The 19,992-nt window shown below is 43.1% G+C and overlaps 2 protein-coding genes across 2 annotated transcripts in view; both read left to right on the top strand.

Annotated features, from left to right (window-relative positions):
* Neur (E3 ubiquitin-protein ligase neur) overlaps positions 1-19,992 on the top strand; it is a 93,500-nt gene that overhangs the window by 3,128 nt on the left and 70,380 nt on the right. The window lies entirely within an intron of this gene.
* The window catches only part of Su(fu) (suppressor of fused), a 61,433-nt gene that overhangs the window by 16,487 nt on the left and 24,954 nt on the right, over positions 1-19,992 (top strand). The window lies entirely within an intron of this gene.

The following is a 19,992-nucleotide window of genomic DNA, read 5'->3' as shown; positions in this document are numbered from 1 at the left end:
TAGAGCGATTCGCTTTAATTTACTCTAATAGCGACGCACGATCTTCTTCCAAATTCAATGGCATTGTCCGAACACATTCCGGCAATCGCTGATTCAAACGCGAATAAATTGTTTCTTCTCGATCTTCATCCTCGAAAATGCGTGAAATATCCCTCTACATATAATAATTAGATAGCGGATTTGATGCATTTATAACATAAATAAACAGGTGTAATTTAGAACAGTAACTAACATTATTAGAAGAATTTAAATATAATATTAATTTCAACACCTATTGAACATGTTAAGAGAGAAAAGTTTGTTGAGATTCAGGTAGAATATGAAAATCAGTCGAGAATAATTTTTAAACCCAAAAGAAAATGTCTTAAATTCTGCGTTCACAGAATTTTCGAAAAGCTCGATAGCTCGTACATGGTATGAAGAACGAACGCTTCACCTTGAACACAGTAAAATAAATGCGATTGCAAGTGTGATTGTTTCTCCGCCTCTATTGCGAACTGTTCTTCGACCGGCGCGGCGCGGCGTTGTCTGCTAATGAGTCGTGTCCGTCCGCTAAATATCGTAGCGATCGTGGCGAAAAACTGCGGCGGCGAATTCGCAGATGGTCCGGGCCGGCTCGCGGACACGTTTGAAACGTGTCCGACTAATTACCAGCGGAAACTGCGACGGGGTCAAAGGTAAGACTTCCGGGGAACAAGGAGGAAAGCTCGTAGACGACGGCAGCGGCTGTGGTTCAGGGCAGCGACCCAGTTCTCATATGTATTTATACCAGAAGATGCTATGCCGGCTGCGTGTGGCCATTTTCGAGCGGTCTAGAGAAAGAGAGAAATAGAGAGAGAGCGAGAGTGAGAAAGAGTGAGGAGAGGAGAGAGGATCGCCGGGAAAAGAGAGCCGTCTCGTGCGTCACGAGACGCGCCATGGCAGCTAATGAATCTGGAAATTTAATTCCGACTTACGGGGAAACCGATGTACCCGGTGATAAATGCAACGGCCGGATAGATCGGGATTTTTCTCGTTAAACCGATACAGGAGATCAATTATCCGATCGCCGATTAATTGGAGCGCTCGTTAAGCCGAGATCGGTTACCGCGAATGGTAATTGAAGAATAAGTCGCGAACGAGGTGCCGGGAAAAAATATTCTCATCGTTCCTGGTACGCGTAACGGTCTTACACGGTGTCGAGAATTGTTTAAACATTGTAAACAATTTAAAGCGAAGTGTAAATACTTCTGAATGATCCAATCGTGCCTTCTTTGGAAACTTTATTTACGTGCAAATGACTCTGTGGTATTTTCAACTGGATTATGACCGCCGAAATTTTCGTTTCTCAACGTCCTGCAGCCGCGATCCTTGACTTTGATGCGCCAAATACACTTGTGCTCATGTACACAGTGTCTCGCGAGGAACTGACCCAACTACATACCGGCAACCATAAGAGCAACCAAAAAGCTGTGTTCATTTAGTTATTCGGTTTATTATTTCTTAATGTCGTTACAAAATTGTTTAAAAGCTTTCTTATGCTCCTAGACCGATGTAAAATCGTTTTTGGAGCTAGCCAACCATTTCACAAGATGCTATCCGCTTTTCTTCGGTTTTCACTTGCGGTTTCGTTTCATCGACTTCTACCTGATCGCGTCCGTTTGTCCCCGGCCGAACAAAAGCTCGTTGCTCAGGTTGAACATGGTTTCTTTCGATTTCGCGCCACCGACTCCTACAACAACGAAGTTTCTATTCTCCGTCGAACGACAACGCAACCAGGCCGGGTTTAAATCGCAACCGGAGTTTTTCCCGATTTCCCTTCAGGTAACGTGTTGCACAATGGCCACGGTTCAAAGTGGCGATCTTTAAAAGTCCCGTCATTGTGCGAGTCCACGAAGGTTCTGGCTCTCGTGTTGCGAGATCAGCTGTGTCGAGTCGCGTGGGAGGATCGACCGGCTGATTGTGGGATTTATACCGCGTCTTTCCCTCGAGGAAATTCCCGTCGAATGCGCAAGGTTGCCGAGAATCTGGGAAACTTGGCGATCGAGCGGCCTGCTGACAGTATGATTGAAACGATTTTTGAAAATCCATTGTAACGGGTGTTGGTAGGTGTTGAGCGAGAGACAAGTTAGGTTCTTCGTGTATAGACCGTGAAGTTCTATGAAAATATTAGAAGAATTATATTATTCTCACAACCTATTAAACATATTAAGGAACAAAATGAATCTTTATTTCACTCCAATTTGTTGCGATTCCGGTAGAACATTTTTATTTTGCATAACGATCCGCAGTCTATTTATAACATTTCAAGTGGTTTTTTATCATAGCATCAAATTTCTTTTTTTATTATATTACAAGAGTAAAAATGCAGTGATTTTTTCCGCACACAAAGTCGTAAAAAGTCCATACAACTCAATTCTTTGCTAATAGAAAACAGAAATTCTTCAATCATGTGATCTTTAAGTTGCCTGAACAAAAATCGCAAAAGATCATAGGACAGAATGTCATAAAACTTATTCCAAAATGTTAAGAAATTAGCTTTCATTTTCCCTCGGGAAAACGAAACGATTTTCTGAACGACCTAATATAAAGTGTTAGAAAACTGACTAGTTAGAATTTAATAGTATCTCATCGAACTGACGGCAAAGAGGACACTACTGAAGATGGTCGGAGCAGCTGAGAGCAATTCCGGAAACGGCAAAAATGGCGAAAGTCGTGAGGGGGTTGTTGGCCAGGCGGGAAACGGGAACGTCCGGCGCGGGGGAGGGCAAAGAATTTGTTCAGGCGGCGAATTCGCCCGACCAACGAAGAAGAAGACGACTACGACGACTACAAAACACAGATATATAGTCTCGATAGCGGCTGTTAATTCAGCCCTGGCCACCGGCTATTCCCAGTGCAGAACGTTGCAACACATAGGCCGAAAGTAATCCCGCCACGCTGTATTCTTAACCCGTTGCAACGGCAGTCGGTGGGGCAACGGGGCGAGAGGAGTGGCTACTGAGGACGAAAGGAGGAGGAAAAAAGGGCAAAAGAGTGCGTCTATGACGTCAATTGGAAAAGGTTCCTCTCGTGCCACGGGGTGCGAACTGCGGCTACTCTCAGCGGGGTCCCCGTCTTCTTCGGTGACGACTCGCAGTTCGCAGTCGAAGCCAGTTTCCCCGTTTCCCGTCTCGTCCTCGGCACTGGCATAGCATCAGCTTTCTTCCCTGCAATAGCATCGGCTTTCTTCCCTGCAAAAACACCGTCTCCTCCATACGAAATTAACCCTCTAACTCCAGAACATCCTGTCCTGCCCGTCGCGAAAATTTCGTACGGCAACAAACATCCAATTTTACCGAATCCAACTCTGGCTTTCCTTCCTTCAGAAATTCATTTTTCTTATGATAAATTATTTATAAAGAGGCAAACTCTTCATACACATTTCTCATGAAAACAGTTGGGCAAAAATAGAAATTTCCTTTTCTGGAAAACCAGTTGACGCGGCTAAGTTTTTCCAGTCAACAAAAATTTCGCATCAGTGGTGAAAGATTCATTCATATTCATATTTTTACATGTTTGGTTTCTCGGTTGTATTTCGCATTAAAAAAAGATAAAAGTCACGAAGTTTCGAGCTTTACCCACAAATAACAGAATAGTATAACTTATGTCGGGAAAACTGTGTGAAATTGACACGAGGGACGGATCAGGATTAATAATTGCGTACAAAATGGAACTTTTAAGAACGAATGTACATTGTTTTGTCAGTTCTTCTTCTGTGGAATGAATCGAGCAGGCGAATCTCAGGGTGCAGAAAATTGTTGTTCCGAAGATTAGCTCTCTATACCACTGGCCGGTCTCCCGTGCTCGTCTGTTTCTTTCTTCTCGTCTCCTCTTCTCCATCTTCTCCTCGTTAGAATAGGCGAAAGTACGCAGAGAGTGGCATCCACGCGATTCGCACGAGAGAATTGGCCGCTCGTCAAAGTGGCTATTTGCAACCCTCGCGGATTAATTTTAAGAGAGAACGACGGTTTAAGAACATTCCCCTTCTCCACGTCGTCGTCCCCGGTTGTGTCCGCGGTCGTCTTCTTCGCGGTTTACGCTTCTAATGGTCGCGGAAACGCTCAGACACGCTACTTGTTCGCGATGAATCGCCGACTATCGCGGACAGATACTAAATTGGAATTTTCGCGACTCTACTTCTCCCTGCGGTTGCTCGACAAATTTCACGTACTGAATTTATATTCTTAATTGAGCCAGCGATTGAAGAATTAGTTGACGCAATTACCGGCGTGCCAGACGCATGCGCGCACCACCCGCAAAAATTGCATCAATGCTCTGGCACTCGAAAGAATGGAGCGGATGAATCAGCGCGAAACGCGTTCTATTACAATGTCTGCGTTGCTGTCCTCGCGTCCAGGTATTTTATAGACGATGCTCAAATTATTAATGCGAACAATCCTCGGAAATTGTGTTCGTTCAAGTCCAGTTAGACATTCAATTTCATCATTCAATTTCATCAAGATCGAAGCATTTAGATTCATCGTGAACATTGACCGATCACAATGCGATTCACTGAAATTGTAAAAAGATGTGTATAACCGAATAAATGTTTGGTTAAGTAAAACCTGTAGCAGACAAGTACCAATTGAAAGGAACTCTGTCGGATTCGAAGGAAACGCAGGACACCAGCAGCGCATTTGTTGACAGTGAATAAAAATGTTGAGATAAAAGCGGGACGACTTCACGGAGCGACATCGCGAGCTCATTAATGAATTTCAAAATAATTTTCCCCCGGCGAAAGACCGACGCAAGAAAAGCCGTGTCTCCGTGCAGACAAAACCCATGACCGAACCCTTTGACAACACGGGGGTGGTCCCGCTTAAATCCCCGTCTCTGTCGGCGTACAAATTTTTCTCGAAGGGCTCCACCCCATCAAGTTTGTCGAAGGGGTGGTTCCTATAATTGCGAGGGTTACCCCATTCGTCTCCTCCCTTAACGAGGGATAAAAGTCTCTCTCTCTCTCGCAATGCTATTTTACTTTCTTTCGGACGCACCCCTTCTCGCACCCTGTACCCCCCCCCCCTGCGCGTAGACCCTGACATTTACGCGCGACGAGCGCTGGAAACTCGGTTTAATTGCGGCCAAGGGTGAACTCGCATAATTAATCACCGGCTGAAATAAAAGCCTGCGCTTCGTTCCGAACTTGGCACCGAGCGGGGGTGGCATCGATCCGCGGCCACTCGATATTGCGAAACCTCTGCCATCGGATCGATGCTTTTCTGTGCTCGTTTGCTCGAATAATTCGGAGGCAGTGTCCTCGACAACCAGGCAACTGTTGTTTAATCATTGTTTATCCCGAGCAACCACTTTTATAAATAAAGATCCGTTGAGCAAGCTCGTGCATCAGACTACGAACCTTCATGCAAAGATGAAAATGCTGTATCACATTCTAAAGAAAATAAAAATCTCATTCGATCTATTTTAGAGATACTTTTCGATACCGAATTTTTATAATAAAAAATCATTCGTGTCTAACACTTTATCATTCTACAAAACATATGAACAAAAGTTCTAACGTTCATCGTGTATCATCGTCAAGCGTTGTCACAAAGAATGCATTACGCCGGAAGCACAGTCTACTATAAAAAGTCCAACACCCCTAGAAAATAAATGCAAGAAAAAAAATTGTACGAAATAAGGGTTGATTCAAGCTCTGTAACTATTATCATCACAATCACGCACAAACTATGTATGTTTTTTTTCTATTACCAATTTCTGGTTCCCATTCGAATCTCAGTTTGTCCGAGACACGCGTGGGGTGAATCCTTCCTTTGGACACAGTTTTTCTGCCTCTTTTTTTTGGATAGCGTCGCCCTTTCGGAAGGGTTGTAACTCGAAGCGATGCATTCGGACGTGCTCGAAATGTCATAACTCATCGAGTCACCGGAGTTGTTGGAACAAACAGTGGGAAACGTAGCACTTGCCTCTCAGACGGACACTAATGGCTCGTATTTAACCCCTTGATCGTTGTCGGCGTGGTTTCCACCCCCCTGTTCTCGCTTCCAGCTTCTTTACACTTGATAAATGAACTATAATGCTGGGATGTTTTTTTCTTTTTCTTTTGTGCAACGAAATACCTTTTTTCGTACGATCATCGAACTACCCCCTGTCGAGTGCGAAAAATATGAAGATCGGATTGTTCCTACAAATATAATAGATAATGTAGTATAATAAATTATTTATGGACAGATTACAAAGGATAGAATAATTAAACGACTTCGCAAGACATGTGACAAGAAAAGTGGAGCGTCATGGCGTCATGGCGTATCCGCAAACTGACTGTTGCAAGAAATAGATAACATTATAACAAATTATCGACTTCGAGTAATTAAACGACTTCGCAAGACGTCGTACCCTCGATTTGTACTTACCCTGGTGCGGAGGAGGGATGATGAAATTCGCAGAAACGTGGAGGTAACGCGAAATTGCCGGCATTTTTCCGGCATCGTGTCCGCAAACTGTTCCTCGGCGAGTCTTTCCGTGCGCCGCGCCGGCTGGCAGAAGCGGGGCTTGTTTCCTGAGGAGGGAAAGAAAGCGGCGGCGAATCCTTATTATTGCCGAGTGAATGCGAAATCCAACGCGATGTGGACCGATGCACCCTTTCGCGGACACAATGCTTGCACGTCCACCGGGCCCCTGGGCTCACAGTCACAGCTCCCTCTCCACGACGAACATCGTCATCCTCTCTCGTTCTTTACTTTCGCGAACGGACAATACCAGAAACGATCGGCCGTCTGCTTACATACGGGCGCTATAATGCAAGCCACCTCGGCGACAGATACAATATTCCCGAACCCTATCGAGGCCCTTTATTGCCGGCTGCATCCGATCCTCGACGATTGAATCCGCCAATTCGATGCTGCCTCCGTAGCAACGAAATCTTCATCCGTTCCTCCGCACCCTTTGCTTCCAGAATCTTTTAATCTTCGGTCCAACGTTTCTCCTTTTACATCCCTGTGCTAGTGAGCGTCTTTATACAGAATAAAACTATTTTGAATTTGATGGGTTTTTAACCCTTTTAACTCGAAAATTAAACATTTCTTTCGTCCTAGAATATTTCCATTCAGATATGATTTTTAAAGTTTTATTAATTTTTTAAAATAATGTGTAACGACATATTTAATAATGTGAACGATATTTTGAATAATGACTCTGAGTCACCATTCAAGTGCTAAGTACCTTTTCCTGTAATAAGTTTCTCTACGGATCTAATTTTTCAAAATTTTCGGCCTTTCATCACTTTTAATCGTTCATGAGTCGTTAACCAATTAACCAATTTCAATGAAATTTTCAGAGCGTATATAATTTCTACAAATCGACCAAACACATTTTTCAAATTTTCCTTATTGGCCCAGTTAAAAAAGTTGTAAAAATCAATTTTTACTATTGTTTCTCTCACAATTCCGACCAAATGCATTTTTTCAACTTATTTATTAGACGTCATATACTAAACTAATTCTTCTAGCTTTACAGAGAAATTGAAGTCGTTTGGTCCATTCATAGAAAAGTTATTCTGATTTAAAGTGTGTCGAATCAGTTATGCTCCTTACTGTAACAATTAGAACTTCTTTATCTCGAATCATCTAATTAATGAATCCTTTATCCAGCACTGCCTGCTTATTATGCAGAATGTGTTGCGCTCTTCGAATTCCACGGAAATTGTCGAACAGCTTCTCAATTATCTCGCGGAGTACTTAGGAAGTGTTTTCGCAAAACACTAGCAGGCAGGAGCACGCGCGGGCAGGTGGGCGCGCGTCTTCGGGCCGTGCTAAATTTAAGCGAGTTTAAAAATTCCTGATGGCCCGCGGTCCGTTTGCTTCGCGCACTGTGTTTCTCAATTGAGCCGATGACAGCGTGACATTTTCGATCCGCTGACATAATTCCCGTCCCGCGGAAGTCGTCGACGTTTCGCCAACGACATTACACAGCCGCGAGAATTCGCCAAAGCCTCATGAAAATTTCTTCGATTAAATTGCCCTCACTTAAAAAATGTTGCTTCATAAAATTCTGCACACCTGAAGCGTTGTTCATTACGAAATGAATGAGGAATCGAAACCAGTCTTGTCATCGTTTCACAGAGTTTCTTGATTCATTGTAGATTCATTGAAGTTAAGGGATGATCGATTTGAAAGGATTTGAAAATCGATCTGGTGTCGGTTGATGCAGAATTGAAAGAGCGAACTTTTGCCTGATTACCATTCTTCTTTCCGAATCCGTAAAAAACTTGTTTGCACAGCATCCACGGCGCAAGGGTAGCAGACACCTGCTACCTTTTGTATCCGTGTGTGTTTCGTTCCGCGGGTGTATAGAGTTTGACAGCCGGTATAAATCTTGAATACCGGATTTGTCAAAAACGCAGTTGCACCGCCACACGTACGGGGTGTTCAATCAATTTCCAGCTCTGAAAATCGAACATTGTTGCCCGACGAAAAACCGATCGGCACCTGCTTTCTTGCAACCACACGAGCCGCGCGCGCTCTCTCGTTGTTTGCCACGCGTACTTCGAATGACTCGAAGAGAAATGGTTTTTCAACCACCTGTTTGTCAAGCTCGTAATAACGAGCCGCAGTCTGGGTGCAATAAAAAACAAAGAACAGACAACACGACGGACATAGGAATCGTGTCCGTGTGTCGATCGTTTGCGCGAAATCGTCCTCTAAATTCTCGTCTCGGGTGAAATAGTGATTTCGAAAGGTTAATCGAGTACGAAGCACAGCAGGGAAAGACAGATGCCAAGCGATAATCGCTTTTGGAGCTCATTGAATTAACCCTTTGCAGTCGGAGCTATTTTAACTCGAAAATTCAACATTTCTTCCTGCCTGGAATAATTCTTTCCATTTTATGGATATGAAATTGATGTAACGCTTCCTCGAGGATTTAACAATGGCACAGCAATTTTTAGTGGTGACTCTGAGTTGCCAGTCGAGTGCTAAATACGACCGATCACGTTCGTGAGGTAGCTAAATGGTCAACCCTTCTTCAACTTTCTCTTCAAAGAAGAATTCCAAGCTTCTACACCTCGGCTGACTTATCTCCTAGCTTCTCTCCAATTGGATTTCTCATTTTACCACCTAAAAGCATCGCGAACCAGTCCCTGAAAATTTACCATAATTATTAAGGTCACCGACGAAGTTAGCAGCTGACACCAAAGACGCAGCAGCAGCACATCCTGGCCCACATTTTGCACGTGCTCCACTTAAAAAAAAAGAACCGTAAATTTCTCCTGACATCCACTGATAAACAGACCGATCTCCAAGGGTTGTCTCCGGTGATCCTCCATGCGATTATCGCGAACAGTGTGGTAGCAAAGGGTGGATGTTCAGCGGATCTAGCGGTAGCTGTCCCAATAACCCAGCTTGACAACTTACAGAGGCTGCTCGCTGACGCGTTTTTCGCAAATCGTCCACTTTCCGCGGCATTATCATTTAATTGCTCGGCATGTTTCTCTTCCGTATACGCGGCTGTTTGGACCTGTTCGGGACCAGGAGGCAATTCGAGGACGTCGGTCGGTCCGGACCCGGCACATCTGCCCATTCGTGGCAGGTGGCGACTTATCCGCTTCTCTCCTGCTCCTCTCCTCTTTCTCTCTTACTCTCCTCTCCTCTCTCTCTCTGCCTCGCTGGTGCCATCCCCTCTCGCGTGGTTCTCGAACGTCTCCTGGTGTTGTTCGTCCTTGTTCGAATAACTGCCTCCCTGTATCTGCCACCTCTCTCGCGAGAGAGAGACCCGGTCTCCGAAGAGCCACGCGACAATACCGCGGCAGGCGCGTGTCAGCGTTCCCACCTTGGCGGGGAGAATGTCGTGTGCCCAGGTAAAACGGCCGATGCCACTGCGTGGCTTGTAATTATTAATCATTAAATTTACTTCGCGACCGTCTGCCCGGAGTAACCAATCTTTTTCCATCGCCGGTGACGAGCTCGGCGCGGCGTTCTCTCGCCCTGAACAAAACCGAAGCTGTTCCCTGGAATTCCCAATCGAAATTCTCTCTTTCGCGCGGATCTCGAGTGCCTCTGCTCGACGCGGTCAGGGCGCAAGGTGTGTGGGTCGAATTTGCCGCAGCGGAAGTTGGTGTTTCACTTCGATCTAGGAATTGTTGTTGCAATTAGACGGATATCCACTCGAACGTTCTTGTTCAACAGTGATCGTTAGCACAAATCTTTGTGCAGAAGAACTTTAGCAAAATAGAAATTGATTTTCTTTCTTAAGGATGTTCTGGAGGTACAATGGGAGACACAAGTACAAGAAATTCGAAATCCATCAATATATTGGCAATGAAAGCCATTCACGAGTAAGTATATTTTTGTGTTTGAGTATATTTTTTTTTTGGAGTTTGAAGTGGAATTTTATGAATTCTCCATAAGAAGATAATTCTTAAACGGCGCAGTGAATCGAACCCAAACTTTGGTAATTGCATTAATTTATTAAGAATTATATCTTGTCAAATTTTCAAAAATTTTGTTGCGTTTTTATATACCTCCAGAACATCATTAATATGTTTAGCCCTTTGCTAAACTCGCAGCTATTTCAATTCGAAAATGAAACACCTCTTCCTAGCTAGAATAATTCCATTCGATATGATCTTTTTTTCATTTTAGATTAGAATGTTTTAATTGGTTAGATCGCGCAACATGCTTAATAATGTAAACAATATTTTTAATAATGATGCAGCAATTTTTCTTAGCAAAGGTTTGATTTCTTAGCAATGTCATCGAATGTTTTCACTGTTTTAAATTGAGCCTATCATTTTTCCGATAAAATGCATGAAATCGGTGACAGCCTAACCAACAATTTCGTTGATTAAATTCGCAGCCTCCACCCCCGCCAGCCAGGTAACATCCTGCTTGTCGGAATCGCGTTGGATTCGCAGCACCGGCAGGTTTCCCCTGTTCCTCCCCGAAGATCAAGATCCAGTTCAATGCTCCCCATGTTCCGGAGCACACCTCAGTCTCTCTCTCCCCTCTCCTTCTTTCTCTCGTCATCCTCATCATCGCGCGCGCGCGCGCGTTTTAAGTGTCTCCTACACCCCATATTTATCCCCACCACGCGTACCAGCTAGCCACGCGCCACCATCCTCCATTGTCTTCTCGCCAACGGTCTTCCCCTTCTCTTCATCTCTATCTCACCCCTCCCTCGCCATCTCTCCCTCTCTCTCTCTCTCTCTCTTTCTCTCCTCCAGGACCCTGCTGTTCTCTCTGGTTCTTTCACTCTTCGGTCCTTCCTTCGAGTCTGAAATTTTCAACATCTGTCGAGCCTCCTACCACTCTTGATACGTTCACTTGGTAACAACGCCAACCCCGTATACCTCGGCTGCTTCCTGTGATCCCGAAATCCCGGATCACCGAACTGGGATCTCGAGGAGAGGGTGAACAGAGAGAGAGAGAGAGGCCAAGGAGCACACTCGTCGTCGTCGTCGTCGTCTTCATTCGGTTAGAGAACTACCGGAGCCTCCTGGAATTTCGTTCGTTCTGCTGAATTATGCATGGCACTTCTCGCGGACGCATAGCCGCCGTGCAGGAAGCTCGGGATGCTGGTATCGATATCTCGTGATCGCCCGTGTAGAATAGATCTGTGATTCTCCAGGTCTCTCTCGTCACTGAGACGGTTCGATATGCCTTCGAAATTTGTCGGGGAGATGGGGCTCTTTATTTATTACCGACTTCCAAGTTACTCCCACTGCTCAATTGTATGTTGTATACGTTCAATTGTATGTGTTCGCAAGTATTCCTTATTCATACGAATCAGATACAGCGTGGAGTGTATTGGTATGAAATATTCAAAATATTTCTTCCATTTCTGACCTTGCATGACCTTGAACGTCACTGTGCAGTGTAGGGATGAATTCGTCTAGACACACGTTTCCATGTGATATAAAAAAATATACAGCATCCCGTTTTAGAAATTGGAGATCACCTTCGTACCTAACAAAATAGTATAAACGCAAAACAATTACATACGCCACTGTGTTGCGTATAAAAAACAGTTCTACTTTTTCCTCTTTCATTTTTTTCTAATATTTACTATTTAGAAGAAGAACGCCGGCTAGTAATAGTGTGAACACCCCGGTATATTGATAAATATAGTTCATCCATATCCTATTGATAATGATATTGTTAAATGCATCTTTCTCTATCTCAACGTAAGGGGACGTCGCCAAAGGGAAAGTTGACACCATTGCGACAATTATGAAAAACATTAAACCGACTCCGAAAAAACGCACTAAAAAAAATTCACTAAAAAGTATGAAATAATATCCACTTAATTTATGTGAATACACACGAACTTCAATACAATACAATCTTTTCGGAGGCAGCGCAAAAATTAAACATTTTCCAAATGACAGATGTTGTTTATTATGATTTCATTGGAATATGATGGACTTGGAAGTCAGTAGGTGGGAAGAGACGATACATTAATCGGGGACATACTCTACAAGATGCAAAAGGTTTCGTTCCGATTGGTCCATCCATCTCGGCGTAATCGGTGAACATACATAGAAAAAAAAGGCACATAGGGATCGAATTGAGTAACCTCCTCCTTTCTCGAAGTCGGTTAAAAAAAAAAGAAGAAACGTACACTCGGCGTCGGAAACGTTGTCAACAAGCATGAACCTCGCAATTTTCATTCCGAAAATTGCGCGCATCGTGCAACCTACATATATTTCGGATTTTATTCGAAGACCGCGTGTGCCTCGGTTTGCCTCACCGGAGATCCCTTTCACCTTTTAATTCGCCGGTAGTCGGTAACAACGTTTCGAAATGCTGCTCGATATTGTCTCGAGATAAAAAGCTGTCGAGCATCGTATGGGTACCGTTCGGGGTCCGATCATCACCAGCTGACTCCGTTCGGTTTTGGCGCGTGCCAAACACCGCAGAGAACCCGTCGGACAAAGTTGCGTCCTGCTTTCTGCTTTATTAACGGGGGCCATCCTGTGCTTGACCACGTGTTGTCTCGTCGATAAAAATCGCGGTCAGACCCCGGCCGCGCCAAACCCTGCAAAAAGAATGCTCTCGGGCCTGGTTCACGCAATTTACTGCGAATCGCCCTCGCGATGAAACCGATACCACCCCCAGCACACGTTCTGTCTACTTCTTCCCCGGGTACCCCGAAGACAATGGATCCTCGGTCAGATAATCGAGTGACCACTGTCCATTGTACGCCAACGGGCTACCGGAGTCGTAAACATCGGAGACAATCGATCTTAACGATCCGATGATTTTATGCTCACGATTGTCTGTACCCTTCGATCTGTACCCTTCCCGTGAGTTGTTGAGTGCCCGATCGACTCCTGGACCTCCAACTGGAGGACACTTTCGTTCCTGTCGTAAATCGGTCTCGACAAATTCTACTGCTTTCGGAACAGATCAATTGCGATTTCGCTTTGATCGATGCAGTCTCAGCTTTCGCGACTAGGTCAGAAAAGACTGGTTTGGGCGATGTTCTTGTCTCACTTTCAATTTAAAAATCTGAAACGAATTGCAGGGTAATGTATTTCGAGTGCTTGACACGTTTCAGAATTTTTCTCAGAATTTATAAACATCATTAACTAGGGGAAAATAGACAAAAAGAACGATTTCACCCCATAACTACCCTCTCTTTTTCTTGATACCCTATCGAATGACCCATCGGCCATATAATTCAGTTCATGGCACACTGTTCACCATCTTATTCTCTGATTCCGAGGGAAATGTTAGACAAATGCTTGTAAAGTTAGGGTATTTCGGTCTCTTGCTTTAAAGGGAGTAGAATCCCGAAGCTTCTGAAACCGGTGTTTCATCTAAAATCGCATAATTCAGCCGGTCCCTTGACTTTCAGCTTGGTCAATGTTATCGCGTTATTTCGAGAAAATTGCGAGGCTGAATCAACTCTCGGAGGGTTAACAAGATGTCTGCATGTTTCTTTGAAAAGGAAACGAATCAGTCCGTCATAGAGAACACGTATACACGGCTGCCATCTCATTTAGATGTCTCTCTTTTTACTCTGTGGTTCTCTAACTTATTCACTCGTTGATTTCTTATTCAGGGAAGGAGCTGACCCAGTTCTACCCTTTCCTTAGCTGTTCTTGGATGGAATGGTATGCTGATCACGCGACAGCTATAATATATCGTCTGTAACAATATCGCGGGGGATTCGAAGTCTCTCTCTCTCTCTCTCTCTCTCTTTCTCTCTAGGGGTAGGATGAATTCCAAAGAAGCTCTGGCACAACCCTCGGTGGCCTTTAGCCACCGTATGAAAGGAGTAGCTCCTCCCGTTACCTGAAGAATTTCAGGATCGTGCCCAGGTTTTCCCGCTTCATTGACTCGAGGATCGACGTGGCACGTGGTGCACAGATTTCGGCTCTCCTTTTCCCCCGAACAAAGGTTACGGGTAGCACACTTCTCTCGATCTTTCGGCCAGAAGAAGAAGAAGTCGGTGCAGGACACCGTGAGTAAACCCTCGACGGTAGACCTGGCACGATATCGATGAGGCACCTGTGTCCTCCTGCTTCTCAGACCCTGAAAAATTTCCTTTACGCGGATTGTTTTTCAAATTGAAATTGTTGTTGAAACATTTTGAAATCGTTACAGAAAGAAACTTGAGTTTCATTAAGGGACGTAGAAAATTGTTGTTACCCAGTTTCCAACATTAGGGGTCAACAGACAATAATTTCTGTTTCCTTTGCTGAACGATTCTATAAAAAAAAAAAACAGTGTGAACATTTTTATGCAATACTTTTAGTTTGAATCACTGTGTATACATGGATTTTATGTCTGCAGCTTTGTTGAAACGTTCTTAAATCGTTGGGAGAAGAATCTCGAGTTCAATATTAAGGGACATACAGGATTGTTATTATGTACCCAGTTTCCCTTCCACTTTTCTAAACGATTCTGCAAATGAAAATATCTGAAATAATTTTCGTTTGATGGACCTCTGCGTTAAGAAGATTCTGTTCCCGGAGTAACGTGCTCTGAGGGTCGCAGGGAGCGAAATGTCGCGAATATATTGTTCCACGGGTCTGAAGAAACCCGCCAAAAAAAGAAGATTACGAGAGAGAGAGAGAGAGAGAGAGAGAGAGAAGGAGAAGGAAGGGTTTTGCCGAAGGGGGTGACGGCTTCTTCCGCAGACCGAGAACGGACATAGCGTTTTCTTCATCCTCGTCGTTGTCCCCTGTTTCGCTCTTATCCGTGTCGGGGGTGGGCACAGGGGGTAATATAAAGTGGGTGGATGAAATGAATGGGATATGTTGTGAGCGGTTCGGTTGAGTATTGTTGATCGAACAATGGCGTCTGGCTTGTACACGCCGAGAGAGACCCCAGGAGGCAGCTGACATTCCCTGACTGCGAGGAAGAGCACCTCCGCCTGGCAACAACCGCTTAATAAAATGATCTTGGACCGACCGACTGATTTCTTCGTGCCCCCGCCACCAATAGAAATCTACTCTAATTTCATTTTTAAATCGATATTAACCTTGAGTTACTCGAGTGGCGACTCTGAGGCGCCACTAAAAAGTTGCTGTACTATTATTCTAAACATTTAAGTATTGGACGAGGTGGTGTTATATCAATTTTTCATAGCCATGAAATTTAAAAAATCATACACAATATAAATATTCTAGTTAATGTTTAATTTTCACTTTCTACATAATTGGATATATTAAACTTTATACGTATATCCCTCGAACATAACATAAATTTTTATTCAATAAAATAACTACCGTAATGAATCATTAAATTTCAAGTTTTGAGATTGTAAATACTATACGCGAGTAATTTGGAAGCTAAATCGAGAGACAAGGTCGTTTAATGTTTGCAGAAACGCATCTGCAGAATCAATTGCACCCCGCCAAGACTGAACTTCGTTAACTTCGTTAACACTTGACCCAGTTTGATCCCAATTGATAATATTCCATCGAAGTAACAACATATCGAAAGGAAAGTGAAACGAGATCGAACTTAAATGTTAATTAATAGTCGGTCCTCTGTTTCTGTTTTCTCGAGGACAGTCGATATTTTGTCAGAGCGCGATCTTCCTCCCGGGCAATAATTACACGTCTCATTTGTAGGCGATCATTAACACTCTTGTAATCTTAATTGCGCTGTACCAAACTCGGTGGCAGATGGCAGCTGCTACGAAATGTAATTTCTTAAATTGCCCGATCGCGAGTTCAACAATTATACCGAGTTTGGGATTGTCGAACCATTAATTGTGAATAATGGCTCGCGTGTCGCTTACATATAAACGAAAACACGGTTAACGTTGTTGCACGGCGAACGTGAGTGATTACAATAATTTCAGGAAGTTCGGTCCGGACAGAATTTATTTAATGTATTCATTAATGTGAAGCGAGTTTCGCTTTCGTTGCTTCTTTCGGACAATGTACATATTATACAACTGTAGTACACAATGTATATTTTAAGTAATTATTAATTATAAATAATAGGAGAAATGCAGAACCAACGAAGAATTCGTTTTCTAACGTCGATTCCAGTTTTAAAATAAATTGCACGAGCTAAACTTTTAATTACTTTTAATTGGGACACTCTTAAAATCACCATAACTTTTTTAATATTGGAATATACGACTTGAAATTTTTGAAGAAGTTAGAACAATTGGTTTGCTACACAACGCGACCAACGTTTCTGATAAAAACTGCAAGTTGTCGGAATTGCAGAGAAAATACTAAAGGTTGCATTTTTCAACTTTTTCATGTGGGCTTATATGGAAAATTTAGAAAACGCGTGCCGTAGATCTGTATCAATTAAACATAATCTGAAAATTTCATCAAAATCGGTTGACGTTGTAATGCGCTACGAACGTTTAAAGATGGCAAAAATTGCAGTTTCTCACGATTTCCGGCCTTCAAAACTGCAGTAATTCTAAGGATTCTTACATCTTTCAATGCCTGTCGTTTTTTCCCGCATCAACCGATTTCTATGAAACTTTCACAGTACATATAATTGACACAGATCTACAAAACGTATTGTTTAAAATTTAAAATGTGCAACTTTTAGTATTTTCTCTACAATTCTGACCAAATGCATTTTATGAAAAAAATTCCTTTTCACATCCTGTAGTAAACTAATTGCTCTAGCTTCCCAAAAAAGTTCAAATCGCATTGTCCAATATTAACAAAGTGATCGTTTTTTTGAGAGCGTCCGAATATTAATGGGTGTCACTGTACACAGTAGGTGCTCACAATCTCAAAATAAAAATAAAATATTTATTTTGCATTGAAGTAGATATTTTATCGAATAAAAATGTATTATGCAAACAGTTATGTAGAGAATAGAGCGCGAGTAACTGTTGATTAATGAAACAAAATAAAAATGTGAGAAGAAACAGTGCACATTTCTCTCGGCGTGTCTGAATCTTTGTCTTTTTTAATCGCTGTGGAATATATCCGCTACATTGAAACCAATGTTCTTCTGGGTTTGAGAGATTTTTCCGAGAGATTCGTTCGGCGAAAGAAAAATGTGTATCGCGTTAGAAGTGACTGGACAAAGGGACGCCTTGAAGTGAGCCGTCTTGTCAAACTGGGTTATCTCCGTAATTACACGATTATGCAAATTGCACTGGGTAGGGCCGTCTTGAGCAGCCTAGACACCCTCCGTCCGAATTAAGAGATCCTCCCCTCCGTAGTTCCCTTCGAACTTCTTAATTATGTAGTACCAAAGGTGCTTGGTCGTATCCTCTGCAACCTGTTACTCCTGTGTGCAACCTTTTATGAGCTATTGTCTGACGGAGGCGACCTGCCGCGCAACATGGCGTCTGAAAAATTAATAGAGGGCGGGGGGGTTGCCGACTGACGAGGCGTCTGCGAAATAAATCGTCAATTTGATTAACGACGTCCTTCGAGGGCGGTTTTGCACCATCCGCACCAAAGTTTCTACGCTTTTAATTCAACTGTTAAGCGGCCTTCATAATTTATAACTGATTTATTATACCCCGAGCTTGAATCCTCTTCGCTCGGTCTTCCTGGAGAATTTCGAATCTGCTCGAAAGTAATTTGCAAAAGTTCGTGAATTTGATGGAAATTTACAGACAATCTTATTATTGTAGAGACTCAATGGGAACGTCCACCACATTTTAGCACGTTCATTTTCTTTAGAAATTGTATTTGCCTTGTCTGTTAGCTCAAGAAATAAATTCAACGAGGTTCTGGCTCGGAGTATGTACGACTATTCGACCATTTGATTTTCAACTTTGCGAAATTTATTCGGTGAATGTTTTGAAATTGAAATTAGCGGATACATTTGCTGCTGAATTTATATTCCTGGTAGAATTGCACCGTTCACTTTCCTTAGAGGAACGAAACACATTATTTTAATAAATTTCGGCCGGTTTAATGAATAATTGAACAGACCTCGCAATAAATCTCAAATAATGTGTGTATTTATAAATTATGGATAAAGTTCGATTCGCGAACCGGATATCCGCCAGTTGGACAGCGCAGCTTTGCGAACTTCCATTGCGGAAGGAAAAATTGCAATAGATCGTTCTTATGTTGAAAATCTAATTCACTGTAGAGCAGATGTGCTTGTAAAAAAGCATTAAACAATGTTTAGCTTCCATTGCAGAACGGATGCTACTCCGAAGAAACACAATATTAATCGAAACGCTCGTTATTGAAAAAACTTATCAGTCACGAGGGTTGGGGAACGTACGATAAATTTTACCTTTTATTGATGCCCAAACACGCCGTGAGCAGATCCATCGATCACGACGAAAGTATTCGGATGTCCGTTAGAGAGAGAGAGAGAGAGAGAGAGAGAGAGAGAGAGAGAGAGAGAGAGAGAGAGAGAGAGAGAGAGAGAGAGAGAGAGAGAGAGAGAGTGTATCGAGTTTCCCAACTTCGTCATGCGGGATGGTTAATGAAAAAAGGCTATTTCCTGCCTAATAACGCCACGTGGCTATTCTGTTACTCTGCAAACTCTTTTCGAATAGCAGTTGCTTTCTGAAAAACCAGAGGTCCGACAGCTGAGAGGGTAGCTTCGAAATGTCGTGGAACAATGCGATTCTGAACAAAATTATTCACTCAGAATGTACTGCAAGATCATAAAGGTTTTTCTAAATTACGTTTTCGTAAGATTTTCGTACCGGCGAGATTCAGAACATTTTTAATATCGAGGAACACAAAACATAAAATTTTCCATTTCAGAACAACTTGCAATTTTTCTACACGAATTTTAGGCAACTCGAATCGCATACAACCTTATTTTCTGTGGTAGTAGCCTTTTAAGATCTGAAATAAATTAAAATCGTACTAAATTCTGTCATATTTTATATCCTGGCATTTTTTGAAAATTTTCAAAACTGATAATTGCGTAAAGATTCGCAGTAAGAACGTCTTTTAAAAATGTTCCACGGCTCATATTTGAAGAGGAGCTTCTTAAGAAGATCCGCTGAAGGTGCATTTTAGTTTCTGCAACGAGCCCCATGGTGCTGTTATTTATCATTTATCTGGACAAACGAAAGAGTACGATTGAAAGTGATCGACGAGAGATAGCTCGCTGCCGTTAAACATGTTAGCTGACACCGTGGTTGATAGTCGACGGTAAATAAACGCCGTTCGAATGAACTGCAGCAGGTAGACCGTTAATATTTATTAAAGGGGGCCACGTGCAAAATCAGTACAGGTATTTTGGCCCGTGGGCTGTCGAGTTTGTCCACGTTTGACTTCTGGCACGCAGCTGTGTGATCTGTGTGTCCCTTCTGCGTGATCAGCGCTCGCCAAAATCAATGGGTTCAATCCGAGATCTATTGAAACCGGCGGCTCCGGGCGTCGACGAACGTCCTCAAGCACCTGGGTTTTCACGGGGAATTTCTAGGGCTAAATTGACACCTGGGTACCACATGCTGAAGTCCCTTCTTCGACGGCTGCGCGTTTCATTTAGCCTGGCCTCTCGCGTTTATGACTCTCGTTGCATCACGTTCCATCCCTCGACATTTACCGGTGCGGCGCGGCGCGGCGTCGCCTTTTTCTTCGACGTTCCG

This window comes from Lasioglossum baleicum, chromosome 15, assembly GCF_051020765.1.
Source record: "Lasioglossum baleicum chromosome 15, iyLasBale1, whole genome shotgun sequence".
NCBI lineage: Eukaryota > Metazoa > Arthropoda > Insecta > Hymenoptera > Halictidae > Lasioglossum > Lasioglossum baleicum.
This window is presented reverse-complemented; position numbering and strand designations above follow the sequence as displayed.